This window comes from Pristis pectinata, chromosome 9 (genome assembly GCF_009764475.1).
Source record: "Pristis pectinata isolate sPriPec2 chromosome 9, sPriPec2.1.pri, whole genome shotgun sequence".
NCBI lineage: Eukaryota > Metazoa > Chordata > Chondrichthyes > Rhinopristiformes > Pristidae > Pristis > Pristis pectinata.
This window is the reverse complement of record NC_067413.1, coordinates 13,121,806-13,137,453: the sequence shown is the minus strand read 5'-3', so window position 1 is coordinate 13,137,453 and position 15,648 is coordinate 13,121,806. Positions and strand designations below refer to the sequence as shown.

The 15,648-nt window shown below is 41.5% G+C and overlaps 1 long non-coding RNA gene across 1 annotated transcript; it reads left to right on the top strand.

Moving 5' to 3' along the window:
• Positions 1-2,243: 2,243 nt before the first annotated feature.
• LOC127574365 (uncharacterized) lies at positions 2,244-11,975 on the top strand. The gene is made up of 3 exons (XR_007956907.1): positions 2,244-2,354; positions 7,320-7,364; positions 11,169-11,975. It is a non-coding gene; the product is annotated as an uncharacterized LOC127574365 (long non-coding RNA).
• Positions 11,976-15,648: the final 3,673 nt, after the last annotated feature.

Here is a 15,648-nt window from a genome sequence, read left to right as displayed (position 1 = left end):
TTTCTGTCCCCACCAATCACTCCCCATCATATGGCACATTCCCATTTAACATCTACCCTTTCACCTCTTCCTTTCCCACCATCCAGGGACTCCAACAGTCTTTCTTGGGTGTAGCAGATCTTTCAAACGTGTACTGCATTCAGTGTTCACAATGTGGACAACAATACATTGGAGAATCCAAACAGAGGTTTGTGGAGCAACAGCATTTAGTACTTAGGAGTGACCATGACCTTGAACTCCCTGTTGGCCATTTCTGCTGTAAGTCAAACATCTATGATTTTGGCTCAGTTTTTCTCTCTCAATTATTACAGACTGATCTTCTGGGCATGTCCCACAAGTCATTCTATTTGCAACACATAACACAAACAAAGAATAATAATCACTGCTAACTGCCCTATCAACCCATATAACATGGTCTCACCCTTTCACAGATATTCCCTTTGTCCCATCTGTCCTTCCCTGTCACCTTCCCTGCAACTCAAAATTATCTTTTTTTTAATCTCTTTCACAGTGTTGATGAAGAGAATACATTCTGAAATTTTACCTCTGTTTATCTTTCCACAGACATTGTCTGACCTGCTGAGTGTTTCCAGCATTTTCTATTTTTAGTTCAGATTTCCAGTATTTGCATTTTTAAAAAAATCTTCTTTAGTTGAAAAATGTAAACAACTGCTTCAAAAATAACTCCATGTTTTGGCAGAAATTAATGAACTGGTCAGGTGGGTAAGAAGGTAGTAAATGCAATTCAATTCAGAGATGTTTGAGGTGATGCATTTACAAAGTGCAAACAAAGTGGGGGAATACATGTTCACTAGATTCTGAGTTTTCTAGAGGGAAACGGGAAGAGAATTACTTCTATGTACACAGAGGTATAGAAAGTTGTGTCTCTGATGTTATGTGCCTGGATTGCTGCTGCAGGTAAGTTTTTTTTCATTGTACCTGTGCATGCATGTATTGTGCGTATGACATTAAACTCAACTTGACTTGAGAAAATATTGAAACAAAATAATAGAGCAGGAGCAAGCCATCTGGCCCATTAAGCCTGCTTCACCATTCAATATGATCATAGCAGGTACGAATACAGTGGGCCAAAGGCCCTGCTTCTGTGCTGTATGAGTCTATGACATTATATCTGGCACAATCTTGTCATAACCTGCAGTACAGTAAACAGGATGATGGTAATATGAGCAGGTGCTTTTGTTTCTGTTTTCCTTTTACATCTTTTCTTTTTTCTTGTGAATGGTTATACCAAAACATTAACCTATTTTGCTTTAACAGATAATATTTTGACTTTTTTTTCTTGGCATAATTATTTTTAATTCTTGGTTTCACTGATCTGGTGTGAAATTAATTTTAGGTGGTGTTCAGGGAAATCTAGATATCCTTGTGCAAGGAACACAAAAAGTTAGCATGCAGGTAATAAGAAAAGCAAATGGAATGTTGCCTTTTATTGCAGAGGGAACGGAATGCAAAAGTAAGAAAGTCTTGCTACCAATTTATATCTATATATAATAGAGAGAGAGAGAGAACGAGCGAGAGTAAACAAATTAGAGGACTACACAAGGTCAAGTTCTTTTTCCAAAACTCCAGAGAATAGAGGTCCATTCTGCTAACAGCAACACACAAAAAGATGGTGGCAGAACTCAGCAGGTCAGGCAGCAACTATGGAGGGAAATGAACAGTCGACGTTTCGGGCTGAGACCCTTCAGTCTGATCATAACCCATGATCTTAATCGTGGGATATTTAGTCTGGAAGGTATCACAACTGAAACTGACCCACACCTGAGGCATATACATGTCGTCTCCAGTTTGGATTTTCCTTTAATTATAGAAAGAGACCAAAATTGGGCATTAAAGTAGACAAGAAAAAGTAGGGACAGGGATTTACTGAGAAGTTAATTTAGAAAAAAGCTCAAAACAATTTACTTATTCGAGAGGTGATAAATAATTCAGGAATAGTTTGTCAGGGTAGTAAAGGCATTTACTACCAGCATGTTTAAAATATCTTTTAGTGGAAAGTTAAAGGATGGACAAAAAGATCAAGAACAGATTCTGAGCCAGATGGAGTTTGGGGCTGAAATACGAGTTTGTTTGCACTCTCCACAGATTCTGACTAAGTCCAATATTTTCTGTTCATGACCGATTGTACCACCTCTCTTCTTAGTCTTCCCCACAGACATCATAAAATGGTCCAGGATATCAGTCTGGCCCTGAATTTTTCACTGAATCTCTCTTTTCCAACAGGCAGTCTCAGCCAGACCAGCTCTTACTTGATGGATATCAAAGTCTGCTTGGGAAGTCAGCAACCTCTACGATGGAGAGGACATGCCGTAAAAAGCTCAGCTTGAGCTTGAGTAAGAAACTTGGATTGCAAGTAGCCCAATTTTGCCTGAGATAATGGCTTGGGATTGTGGTGGAATTGATGGCAAGGAAGTTGTCTTGTGTTGAGGGTGGGTTGCAATGGTATCAGTCTCTCCTGTTAGTAACTACCCACAATATGTAATTGGATGACCAACAGCAGTCAAGCATTATCTGCATTAGGGGGAACTATTTGGCTTCATCACTGCTTGCAGACCTCATTTAGTAGAATGGGCCTATATCCTCTGGAGTTCTGGAGAAAGATTTTGACCTATTGTAACATGTAAAGTCCCAAGAGAGCTCAAAAATATCCTTCCTTTGACTAGAGAATTTAGAACTGGATTTTGTAGTGCCAGGAAAAGAGGATAGTTATTCACGAAAGAAACGAGAAATAATTTTGTCATTTAGATGGCTGTGAATCTTTAAAATCACCCAGCTCAGACAGCCATGGAAATTCTGCCTTTGGTTGTATTCAAGATTGTGAACAATAGAATGGAATCAATGGACACGGTGAGGAAGTGAAGGAGAGGAGGTTCAGCCATGATCTAATGAAGAAGAGAGAGGACTTGAAGCTCTGTAAGGTCATCTCCTTCCTCTGTTCTGGTGTTGTTAGAAGCAGACCCATCTTTAGTTTAACATGCATTGCCTGCTTCCTTGGTGTAATGCCCCATCTAGTGGTCCATCAGTGGAAGTATAACTGTGATCACAAATGGCTTGCAGTGAGAAGCTTTGGCAAGTATTAGAACATCTGGTGTAGTTCTGAGGATGGGCGTGGGCCATGCAGGTATAACACTAGCAAAAAAGTATGCCTGATATGCTTATTCCATTAATATAAAATCCTCCAAGATGTTTTCTGCATGAGACAAATGGTATTAGTGTAGATGGAAAAAAGGTCGACATGGACATTGTAGGCCGAAGGGCCTGTTTCTATGCTGTATAACTCTGAGACGGACTAATATAGCTTCTGGTTATAGAACATAGAACAGTACAGCACAATACAGGCCCTTCGGCCCACAATGTTGTGCCGACCTTTAAACCTCGCCTAAGACTATCTAACCCCTTCCTCCCACATATCCCTCTATTTCAAATTCCTCCATATGCTTATCTATTAATCTCTTGAATTTGACCAATGTACCTGCCTCCAGCACCGCCCCAGGCAGTGCATTCCATGCCCCAACCACTCTCTGGGTAAAAAACCTTCCTCTGATATCTCCCTTGAACTTCCCACCCATTATGCCCTCTCGTATTGAACATTGGTGCCTTGGGAAAGAGGCGCTGGCTGTCTACTCTATCTATTCCTCTTAATATTTTGTACACTTCTATCATGTCTCCCCTCATCCTCCTTTTCTACAAAGAGTAAAGCCCTAGTTCCCTTAGTCTCTCCTCATAATCCATACTCTCTAAACCATGCAGCATCCTGGTAAATCTCCTCTGCACCCTTTCTAATGCTTCCACATCCTCCCTATAATGAGGTGACCAGAAATGGACACAATACTCTAAGTACATATCATGCTGATATTTGAGTAGTGGACTTTGTGCAAGAAGAAGTCCCTTGGCCTGCTACTGCCCATTCTTATTTGGCTGTTTGATTGACGGGCTGGTGTTAGAATTTAATGCTTTCTCAGCTGTCTTTTAAGGAGGGAAGCTGTAGGAGGAAGCCAGTAGTAAACAAAAGTCACCTTATCAGCAAATGAGAGAGTTATGTGAGCATATCAAGTGAGAAAAGGACAGACTCTGTTTTGATCGTGGAGACACAAGGGACTGCAGATGCTGGAATCTGGGGCAAGAGGTGAGGGGAAGGCTTGGGGCAAGAGGTGAGGGGAAGGTTTGGGGCAAGAGTTGGCCAGCGATAGGTGGATCCAGGTGAGGAGGGGTGATTGGCAGACGGAGGAGGGAAGGGTGAAAATAGCGACAGAGGTTCAGAGGTGAGAGGTGGAGGCAACTAAGGGCTGCAGATGATGAAATCTGATTGAAAAGGATGGTGGAGCATGGAACAAAAATAGGGGAGGTGGGATGGGCAGATGGGAGCAGTGGGGGAGGAGAGCCAGTGGGGGGAGTGTGTGGGTAATGGGCAGATGGAGCGGGTGGAGGAGGGGAAAGAAACAGGGTGATGGGGGGGGCTGAGGGAGGTGGTTGAGCATATGTAGGAGGAACTGGGTACATGAGAAAGGGACAGAGAGGGAGCAGTTTATCCCCTTCCTCACACCTCTTTATACTGGCTACCTCCCCTCTATCTTTCAGTCTCCATATGAAGGGTCACCACATGAAATATCGACTGTTCATTTACCTTCACAGATGCTGCCTGACCCGTTGAGTTCCTCCAGCAGTTTGCTTTCTGCTCTGCTTTGATAGTAACTTAATTCAAAAACATAAAACTTGAAACATTTGAAACTTGTTTTCTTGGGTAGTAGAGATTAGAGGGGGGTTATTTGATAGAAATGTTTAAAGTTATGAAGCAAGTTACTTCCTTTGGTCAAGACGCCAAGAATAAAGGGACATCGATATAAGATTACATGAAAGAGATTTAATCCAGAGAACATGAAAATGTAAAGAAAGCGTAGCGAGGGTGGTCATACAGCATCTCAGACCCTTTCCACAATTTAATATCATGGCTGATTTGCTACATCAAGCACATTTCCTCGCCTGATTTCCATATTCCCTGAATCCCTAAGTGCCCATAAATGGATTGTTTTCAATTTTCATTATACTCAATGACTGAGGAACAGAAATCATTTTTTGCACCAGCAGTTGTGTGTTTGTGGGACATGTTGTCAGCCACCACATGATCATAAATTTACTGGGGTGTCTCAGGAATTCTACCCCAGAACCACAAACCTGTCTGCAGATGCACAGACATTTCCTTGTTACCTGGGGGGGGGGGGGGGGGGGGTGGTGGTGGTCTTTCCTGCCCTCTCTCAGTACTTTGAGTGCGGAGTGTTTCTTCTTGAACCATACAACAACCTGATGGAAGATCTGTTGTCATTGAGATCAGTTGATCTTGCTCCTCCCACCTTATGATGTCTAGACCAGTTTTAGTGAGATCTGTTTTGTAAGAATTCTATGACTGTTAATGAGTCAGGAGCAGGGACTCTGTAGAGACAGCATCTGGAGACTGCAGATGGATGAATCTGGAGCAAAAAGGTTGCTGCTGGAGGAACTCAGCAGGTCAGGCAACAGCTGTGAAGGGAAATAGACAGTTGATGTTTTGGGTCAAGACCCTTCATCTGGACTGAACTGAGAGGTCCACTCCCTACTGAAGTCCAGGTACGAGCAGTCAAGTTGAGTGCACACTGAACTGCACAGAAAATCACGTACAACCTTCACAAAGCATCAGGGATGCCAAGAGACACTACCAGATGAAAATAAGGGTCCCAGCTCACTACACGAACACCCATCGATTCTGGCAAGGCTTGCATGCTATAATGGGCTGAACAAAGTGAAGTCAGGCTGTATCACCGGTAACCAACGCATCCCTCCCTGATGAACTCAATGCATTCTATGCTCATTTCGAACAGAGGGTCAGTGATACGATGTCACCTGTCCCCACACCTCCAATGCACCTGTACCACGGTCACTGTAGTAGACATCAGATCAGCCAATCTGAGAGTGAACCCACAGAAAGTGACCAGCCCAGATGGAGTTAGCCAGCCGTGCCCTGCATGGACCAGCTGAGACACATCAGCTCCAGCTTCCCAGACAACCTTGATGCATTGCATTTTGCCTGCTGCCGAGACAGGTCCATGGTGGACACCATCTCCCTGGCCCTACACTGGATAACAAAGCAACACACAAAGGAACTGGAGGAACTCAGAGGGTTAGGCAGTATCTATGAAGGGAAATGGACAGTCAACATTTTGGATCGAGACCCTTCATCAGGAATCAAATATCAGGACTCTGGATAACAAAGGGACCTACGTTAGACAACTATTTATTGACCTTAGCTCTGCCTTCAACCTTTGTGCATTTCAAGACCTCCAACACCTTCTCCTTTGTAATGTTGATGTGCTCCCAGACATCACCGTTCCCTCCCCTGAAACCACTAGCTTCCACGTCCTTCTCCATGATAAATACAGAAGATAAATATTCATCAAACACCCTTCCCATTTCCTGTGTTTCCACACATTGATTACCACACTGACCCTTAAAGGGATCCACTTTCTTCCTAGCTCCCCTTTTGCTCTTAATCAAATAGAATCTTTTAGGATTCTCCTTTATCTTGTCTGTCAGGGATATCTCATGGCCCCTTTTTGCCCTCCTAATTTCCTTCTTAGATGTACTCTTACATCCCTTGTACTTCTCAAGGGAGTCTGGCCCCAGCTGCCTATACCTGATATACATCAACTTTTTCCTGACCAGCCCTTACTATCCTTCTTTAACCAAAGTTCTCTAATCTTGCCAGCCTTGCCCTTCACTCCAACAGGAACATGTTGGCCTGAACTCTTCTTATCTCACTTTTGAAAGCCTTGAAGTCCCTTTACATGCAAACAGCCTCTCCCAGTCTGCCCATGGACTGCTTTCTCATCTGAAGGGTTGCAAATGGACCGAGTGCCATCCAAGTATAAGTGAATATCTCCACTTTTGACCTTAAGATGGACAGTTTCTTCTGTAGTGCTTGACATATTCTGGAAAGCAATTTGAAATGGAGCTCAAAGCACTCAGCATAATGGTTCTATAACATATCACTAGTTTATAAATGTTGTGCACAATACATTAAATGTAATGTTTCAAAATTCTAATCTCGCAAGAGTTAAACAGCTCGGTAACCCCTTTGGCTGGACATTTGAAGTGTTAAGTGTGTGTAATGTGCCTGATTTTAATTAGTTATGCATGAGGTTTCAAACGACTTTGAATTATCTGGGCATCTTGCCAGTTCTGAATTAGCCCTTTGCATCACTACATGTGTAGAGATGTTTGTACTTGACCTGCTGAGAATTTTCAGCATTTTCTCTTTTTATGTTAAGCTTTAGGCAACCTGACAGCATGAACATTGAATTCTCCAATTTCAGGTAATGTGCTCCCCCTCTGTCCCTCTTCTCTCTTTTCCTGATCTACCCAGCCCTCCATCACCCTGTTTCTTTCCCCTCCTCTACCCACTCCATCTGTCCATCACCCACACACCCCTCCCACTGGGTCCCCTCCCCCCGCTGTTCCCATCTGCCCTCCCCACCTTCCTTGTTTGGTTCCACGCTCCACCTTCCTTTCCTGTCAGATCCCACCATCTGCAGCCCTTTGTTGCCTCCACCTCTCACCTCCCAGCCTCTGTCACTATTTCCACCCTTCCCTCCTCCATCTGCCTACTACCTCTCCTCACCTGGATCCACCTATCTACTTGCCAGCTTTTGCCCCAGCCCTTCCCCTCACATCTTTATACTGACCATCTCCCCTCTATTGATGCAGGGTTTCGACCCGAAATGTCAACAATTCCTCACCCCCCCCCCCCCCCCCCCAACAAATGCTGCTCGACCCACTGAGTTCCTCCAGCAGATTGTTTGTTGCTCCAGATTCCAGCATCTGCATTCTCTTGTGTCTCTCTGTAAAGAAGTTGTTATCAGAGTATAGGTCCCAGATTGCCTATGGTGGAGTGATTAAAATTTGGGATGTGCAAGAGACCCCAGCTTGGGATGTAAATGTGCAAAGTACGTAAAGCTGCAACAGCTGCAGCTTATGATAATGGAGGTCTTCATATTTACACGTATAAATTGGAACAGAGTGGAAGGTGGGATAGGGGGAGTTCTATACTGTCCAGGAGACCTTGATTAACCCAACCAGCATGGAAGCTGTGCTGGATCTGGTTCTGGGGAATGTGTGGAAGTCAGTCCATGCTGTAATAAAGTAGACAACTGCAGAACCAAGGAGCGTACAATTAATGCTTTATTATTTAACGCTAGCGGGATTGAGGGATACAGAGAAAGAGTAAACAGTGTAACCTGAGCTCTGTACTGATCCCCACTCAAAGATTTACATGTTTGTGACCCTCCTTCTATACTTAATCTAAAGATGCCTACATGCGGAGTTGAACATACTTGGGCAGTTGTTTACAGCAAACTTTAGCAAAACAAGATATGCCTTAAGCACTTCTTTGTTTCACTCAAGCACCTGCACATCTTGCAGTCTCAACTATAGTTACACCATGGTTGAAGCAATAACAGCTGTACATTATTAACCCTTACATTTCCAGTTACTTTTACAAATGAACATGAGCAAGCAAAGCAGTTTTCATAAAGCAACAGTGAAGCAGCATCTGTTGTGGCAAAGGATTTAGAAAAGATATGGAAAAGGTCAAGAAGCAACTGAATGTAAAACTGTTTAAGTGCTGGAGGGTTAACTTTGCCTTTAGCTTGGAATCAAGCTTTGGAAGGCAAAATTATAACTGTAGAGTTGGAGTGCTTCGAAAAAGAGGTGGTTCTCGTACAGACAGAAGCCAAAGCAGAAGGGTGTCCAAAGCCACTGCTGAAAGATATAGAAATCAAAATGTGGTGCAAAAAGAAAAATCGTGGCAAATTTAAGGTTTACATTGCAGTAAAGAATTAAGCTGAACATACTAAGTAGAGGAGACTTAGAAGAAGGAGGCAACAGGATGAGTAAGCAGGTTAAGAAGTAGAGAGAGCCTTTGAGGAAAGTATGAATACCAAGAGGGTAGTCAAAGAAGAGAGTGTTCAAATAGGGACTGAAAAGGAGGCAGAGGTAGTAAGTTATTACATTGTGCCATTTATAAGCGAAGGGAATGCTGCAAATTAAGCAGTGACAGAGATAGCCGCAGTGGTGTTGGATGAAAACAGAATGTATTTAAATACTGGTGTCCCTCATCTTGTGCCAATGTAATGTGGCATCCGTAATATAAGGATAGGGACCCAAATGCTGTAATTTACAGTGGGCAATTAACTGGCCAACCAGCACAGCATTGCAATGTGGGAGGAAACTGGAGGATGAAGGGAAAACCTATGTGGTTACGGGGGGGAGGGGGGGGAGTGCAAACTCTCACAGACAGCACTGAAGGTCAGTACTGAACCTGGATCACTGAAGCTGTGAGATTTTAGCAACACATGCAGCGCCATTGTGCAACTTTATTTCTACTCGGTGCCGAAGGAGCTAGTTGGAGCAGGGATGACAAATAGTTTGGTATCGTCTCAGCACCCATGGACTAGGGCGACTAACATTAGATGGTAGTTCCCATTCTCTATTGATCTCCAAAGGGAGAACTAATGAAAGTTAAAGAAACTGCAGATGCTGGAAATCTAAAAGAAAACCAGAAAATGCTGGAAATACTGAATAGGTGGGAAGAGAAACAGTTAGCATCTTAGGTCAAAGACCCTCTTTGACCTAAGAGAGTTGGAAGAGGTCAGGATGTAGCCTGACCTGCTGAATATTTCCAACATTTTCTGTTATTATCCTGAAGAAAAACATCCATGTGTGGATATAGCTGGGGACAGGTTCAAGTTTAAATGATCAGTTTACCTATTCACATTAACAGTGTTGGATAACGCTCAATGGGACCAGGTACCACGAAATCACAGCCATGCTTTCTAAGGTTTCCTGTACATTGCACTTGATATTTTCTAACGTGATGATGGACAAGACCACTAGGTTGAGGTAGTTCCAAGCTTCTGGGAGCTTGAGCAAAAAGTTTCTGAACTCAATACCTCTGTTGTTTCCACCACAAACAGTGTTTTATCTAGAACCAATTTTCATCTGGTTTGCTGAATGTGGATTGCCATTTGACCCCAAACAGAGGTACATGTGCCAAGCTATCAGCCAAGAGGTTCACGGAGTGGAAAGACAGACAAATTCAGGAAATCTGTCACTGACATATAAATGGTTCAGTGTAAGAATAAATACAATTACTTTGCGCTCAAGGAAGTAGATGCAGCCAAAGGCTTAAGCTATGACATCAAGATGGATGTTAGAAGGAAAGCAGCCAGAATGGAACCTTCCGTAAATGTTTCTGGCTCCTTTGTATTGCATTCCGAACATATGAGTATGAACAACAAATTTGGGATGCGGTAACCATCACGGAGACCTGGCTGCTTTTCAAAAGACCAAAGAAACTAGGAAAAGGAAAGTGAAGGAAGTGTCAGGATAAATAATAAAAGACACAACTGTCATAGATCTAAGAGATTCAGTCAACATCATTGGACAGTGGAAACACCAAGGATGAAGAACAGCAAAGGCACCTGGCAGGTACAAGAGCAAAGGTTGTTCTTAGATCGAAGACTCTCTTTGGCCTAACAGGGTCAGAAGAGGTCAGGATGCAGCCTGACCTGCTGAGTATTTCCAACATTTTCTGTTTTTATTCTAAAGAAAAACATCCATATGTGAACATAGCTGGGGACAGATTCAAGTTTACCTATTCACAGGTAAACATAATATATATTTACCTGATACACAGGTTCAGGTTCTGGCAGATGTTGCCTGCAGACTTATTCATTGTAATGATGATGGAGATACATCACTGAGAAGAGTGAGGTAGTAATGGAGATTTTACTATTTACAGAGACTGGAGGAACAAGAACAGCTCAGTAGTAAAGATCGTGGATGCCTAGATTTTGTTTAGGAAAGAGATCTGGAATATACTTCCTGGAACCAACAGATGCACAGGTTGTATTGGATTTGGTGATGTGAAGTGAGCCAGAGTTAACTAATAACGTTGACAAAAAAAACCCATAATCCTTGCAAAGGATAATGTGATTTGAATTTATATTTGGGATTGAGAAGCAAAAAAAAAGAACCGTACGCAAAGCTTTAAATTTAAGGAGGGTAGGCTTAAATTTAATGACTAGATGAGGAATGATTTATATTCTTTCATCTTCCAGAGACTGCACATCATATCAAGGCCAGCATTTATTGTTCGTACCTGATTGTCCTTGAGAAGGTGGTGATGAGCTGCCCTCTTGAATCGCTGCAGTGGCTCTGCCGAAGGTAATCTCACATAGGTGTGGATAGGGAGTTCATGATTTAGATCTAGTGAAAATAAGGGACTAGTGATATATTTCCAAGTCAGAATGGAGTGTGACTTGGAGGGAAGCTGCAGGTGGTGGTGCTCCCATCTGCCTTGGCTACTGAAGTGACCACAGTAAACAGAACTGGATATATTTTTATTCATTTATTCATTCATGAAATGTGGATACCACTGCATTTTATTATTTCAGTAGAGCCAGAGAGTTATTCAGTACAGAAACGGGCCCTTTGGCCCATCTTGCCCATGCTGACCATGATGCTTATTCTACACTAATCCCATTTGCCCACATTAGGCCCATATCTCTCTGCTCCTTACCTATTGAAGAACCTGTCCACATACCTTTAAACACTGTGATTATCCCACTTTCTCTGGCAGCTCATTCCAGATAACCCCAGCTTCCGTGTGAAAATTTGACCCACAGATCTTCTTTAAATTTCTCCCCTCTCACCCTAAACCTACGCTCTCTTGTTCTAGACTCCCCCATCCCAGCAAAAGACTCTGGACATGTGTCTTCTCTGTGCTCCTCATAATTTTAGGTTCAAGTTTATTGTCATAGGCATACATACACAGGGTATAAAAGCCATGAAAATTAGCTTTTTGCAGCACCAGCACAGTAAATTACAAACATGACAAACATAAGTTAACATAAACTTAAACTAACGTAAATTATACGTAATTTAGACAACAAAATAAACATAACGACATTAGTGTCAGTCGAGAGAGAGAGAGAAAAAGAAATGTTTTATAAACCTCTAAGGTCACCGCTCAGCCTCCTACATTCCAGTAAGAATAAACCCATATGATCCAATCTCTCCTTATAAGTAAGTCCAGGCAACAACTTGGTGAACCTCTCCTGCACTCTATCTAATGCTACCACATCCTTCCTGCAGTGTAGTGACCAGAAATATACACAATATTCCAAATGTGCCCTGACCAATGTTTTGTACAGCTGCAACCTGACATCCCAACTCTTATACTCAGTGCTTCAGGTAAGCATACCAAATGCCTTCTTCACTACTCTATCCACCTTGGTTGCCAAGCCTATCCACCTGTGTAGCAATGGACCCACCCATCCACTCACCTGCAGGCCAACTGGATAAGGATGTCAGATATCCTTCCCTGAGGATGCTGATGAGTCAGATGTGTGTGTTTAAATGGTAGTTCAGTAGTTTCATGGCTACAGTTGCTGAAACAAGCTTTTTTTTAAAAACCCAGATTTTATTTTATTATTCGTCTTAAATTCCCAACTGTCTTGGTAGGATTCAAATTCATGTCTCTGAATCAATAGTCCCAATGTCTGACTGCTAATCCAGTGACATAACCATTATGTTACAGAACCTTTAATGAGTAAGCCTGCAGGAAGTTCTGTGACCTAAAACATTAACTGTTTCTCTTTCCACTGTTGAGTTTTCCTTAATTCTCTGTTTTATTAATTACGAAGGAATTTGAGAGCAGAATATTCACATTATCAGGTTATTTGCAATTTTCCAATTTAGTTGTGAATGTTGGAGAAGAAAGTACAAAGGGATTTAGGGAAGGATAAAAACCAATTAAGAATCTACTGTTGTATGAGATGCAGTGGAAAATGCATGTATATAAATGACAGTTCAGAACACCATTTTGAACATCAAATAAAACTTGTATCAATGTTTAGTTTGACAGGTATATGAAAATATTTCTGTCTACTTCAGCATGTTCTTTTCTGTGTAGAATATGACTATTACACAAACTGTTTCCTGAGGATTTGGTTTATGTTTAACTGAGGCTTATTTTTCATAATAGAAAACCTCACGTTCAGTTTAGACCGGTAATAACATGACAGGAGTGATTGCTTAATTTGCTGCCCTGAGTAATATGATGTGTGAACCAACTGCTATAATTTTAGCTGCATTGCAATGTTGAACACTTTCCATCTTACTGAAAATTTTAGGTTACTGGAAATTATTTGTTATAAAGAAAAAAGAGACACATTTTTGGTAAAACATGTGATTAGTTAAATGCTATGGTCAAAGAACAAGTGTGCAAATATTCTTAAAGCCACATTATTTTAAATGAATGGACTTAAAATGTGCAATGTTCAATGTAACAATAAAAATAAATTGATGCACATCAGTACGAGGCAAATAAACAAAGTTCTGTAATTATAGTGCAAAATAGTTGTGATTAAATTCATTTTTGTAAATGATTTATTTGTCAATTCTTCATTATTATTGAATGACATGCATAAAAGGAAGAGTTGGTTATCCATTTAGAAACAGGTAGTAAAACAGGACATTTTTAGACTATTAACAAAATACACATTGTCCCTAAGTTCTTTTTTTCTCCTTTGGAGAGAGAAACAGGGTTAACGTTCAAGTCGATGAACTTTCATAAAGGGCATCCAGCTGAAAAATTAACTTTGTTTTTCTCTCTACAGTAGTTGCCTGATCTGATGAATACTCTCAACATTTTCTGCTTCTATATTAGCATCCTTAGTATTTTGTTTTGGTTTATTCTTTCTCTCTTTACTGTGTGAGCTAAAAATGTATTAATAGCCCCCATGGCTCAGGGGGTTCAAGTCTCATCCCAAAGAGAACAGATCTCCAACTGAGAGAGTGCTGCACTGTTAAACCAAAAACTGAATGGCAGTATACTGAAGAACTGGGAGAACTGGCCAACATTTGTATGGTGAGTAACATCATTAAACCAGATTATCTGATCACTATTACATTACTGTTAGGGAGGGGTATACATTGCCCATTTGGTTGCCAGGTTTTCTACATCACAAACTTCAGAAGTTCTTAATTTGGTGTCATTTTGAGTTCTGTGTAAGCCCATATTGTTTCTTTGAGTGTGACAACTTATTTCACTTAGTTCTGAAATACATACCCTCACACTTCTCTACTTTAAATTGGATTTACCGTCTCTCTTCCCTTTCTGCTAATCAGCCCAGATTCTGTAAGAAACAGTGACTGTCATTCATAATACTAATGGCCGTCCAGTAGGGACCTGCTGATGGGAAATTTACTGAAACACCTGGAACCTGGGAGATCTGAACCAGCATTAGCAGGTTCTGATTCTGTTACTAGCATCTCTCTGGTTCCTATATTGGCTGATAGTGGTGGTGCAGTGAAACTCTGAAGGCCATTATCCGAGATCAAAAATGGCAATTCAGACAGTGTCACTTCTTACGTAAAGGAGTTGTTTCCCAATATCATACTGCTTTTGTCTCAGATCAAGACCTATGTGTAGCCACCAGTGGATCCAATTTTACTTGTGGAAGGCCATAATACCTGCTTTTTTCCACTGTTCCCAGGTTGATCCCGGATAAGAACTAAGAAATTGTGTAACTCTTTGAGTTCCTCCCTTCATCATGCACAATGTGAAGTAGGAGATCATGTTTGGGAAGACACATTGTTTGTCAATCAAATCATATGGAAATTGACATCAAGAGAAGGTCTTCAGAGGCAATTCTTTACGAACTAAGAGACTAAAGCCTAAAGTCATTTCAATTCAAATACAAACATTCCATGAGGTTTCTTTCATTGTTAATTTGATAAACAAATCTCTTTAAGAGAGACATATTAAAAGCTCTGAAGGAATTGAATAAAGATTCTCCGCACCAAAGCCTTACCAAATCAGCACAAGTAGGGCACAACCAGAAGGATGTTGAATTGCCCTTATTTTTAATTTGAATTCATTAGTGTAGAATAGGAATGCAGCAGCTGAGCAAATTAAAACCAAGTAATTAAAAAAAAAACAATCTAATCTCAGCGGCGGAGACCAGGAAACTGCTGAGCAGGTTGTAAACCCCATCTGGGTCATGAGTGTCCTTCAGGGAAGGAACTCTGCTGTCCTTATCTAGTCTGGTATGTAGTGACTCCAGTCCCACCAATGTGGTCAACCTTTGGCTGCTTCCTCAGTTTAGTGGCAATAAGGGATGGGGAATAAACTCTGGGATTACCAGAAACATTCTCATCCATAAATGAATAAATAAAACCAAAGCAGCTTGCCATTGGACCAATGCCCACTCCATAGAAGGTCTGCCACAGATTCTAACTGCAGTAAAGACCATTGATAGTGGAAGGAAAAATTATGAGGGGTATAGACAGAGTAAATGCGAGTAGGCTCTTTCCACCTAGATTAGGAGAGATAAGTACGAGAGAATGTGGCTTTAGGGTGAAAGGGGAAAGATTTAGGGGGAACTTCTTCAACCAGAGAGTGGTGGGAGTGTGGAACAAGCTGCCATCTGACGTGGTAAATGCAGGCTCACTCTTAAGTTTTAAGAATAAATTGGATAGATGCATGGATGGGAGCGGTCTGGAGGGTTATGCACTGGGTGCAGATCAATAGGA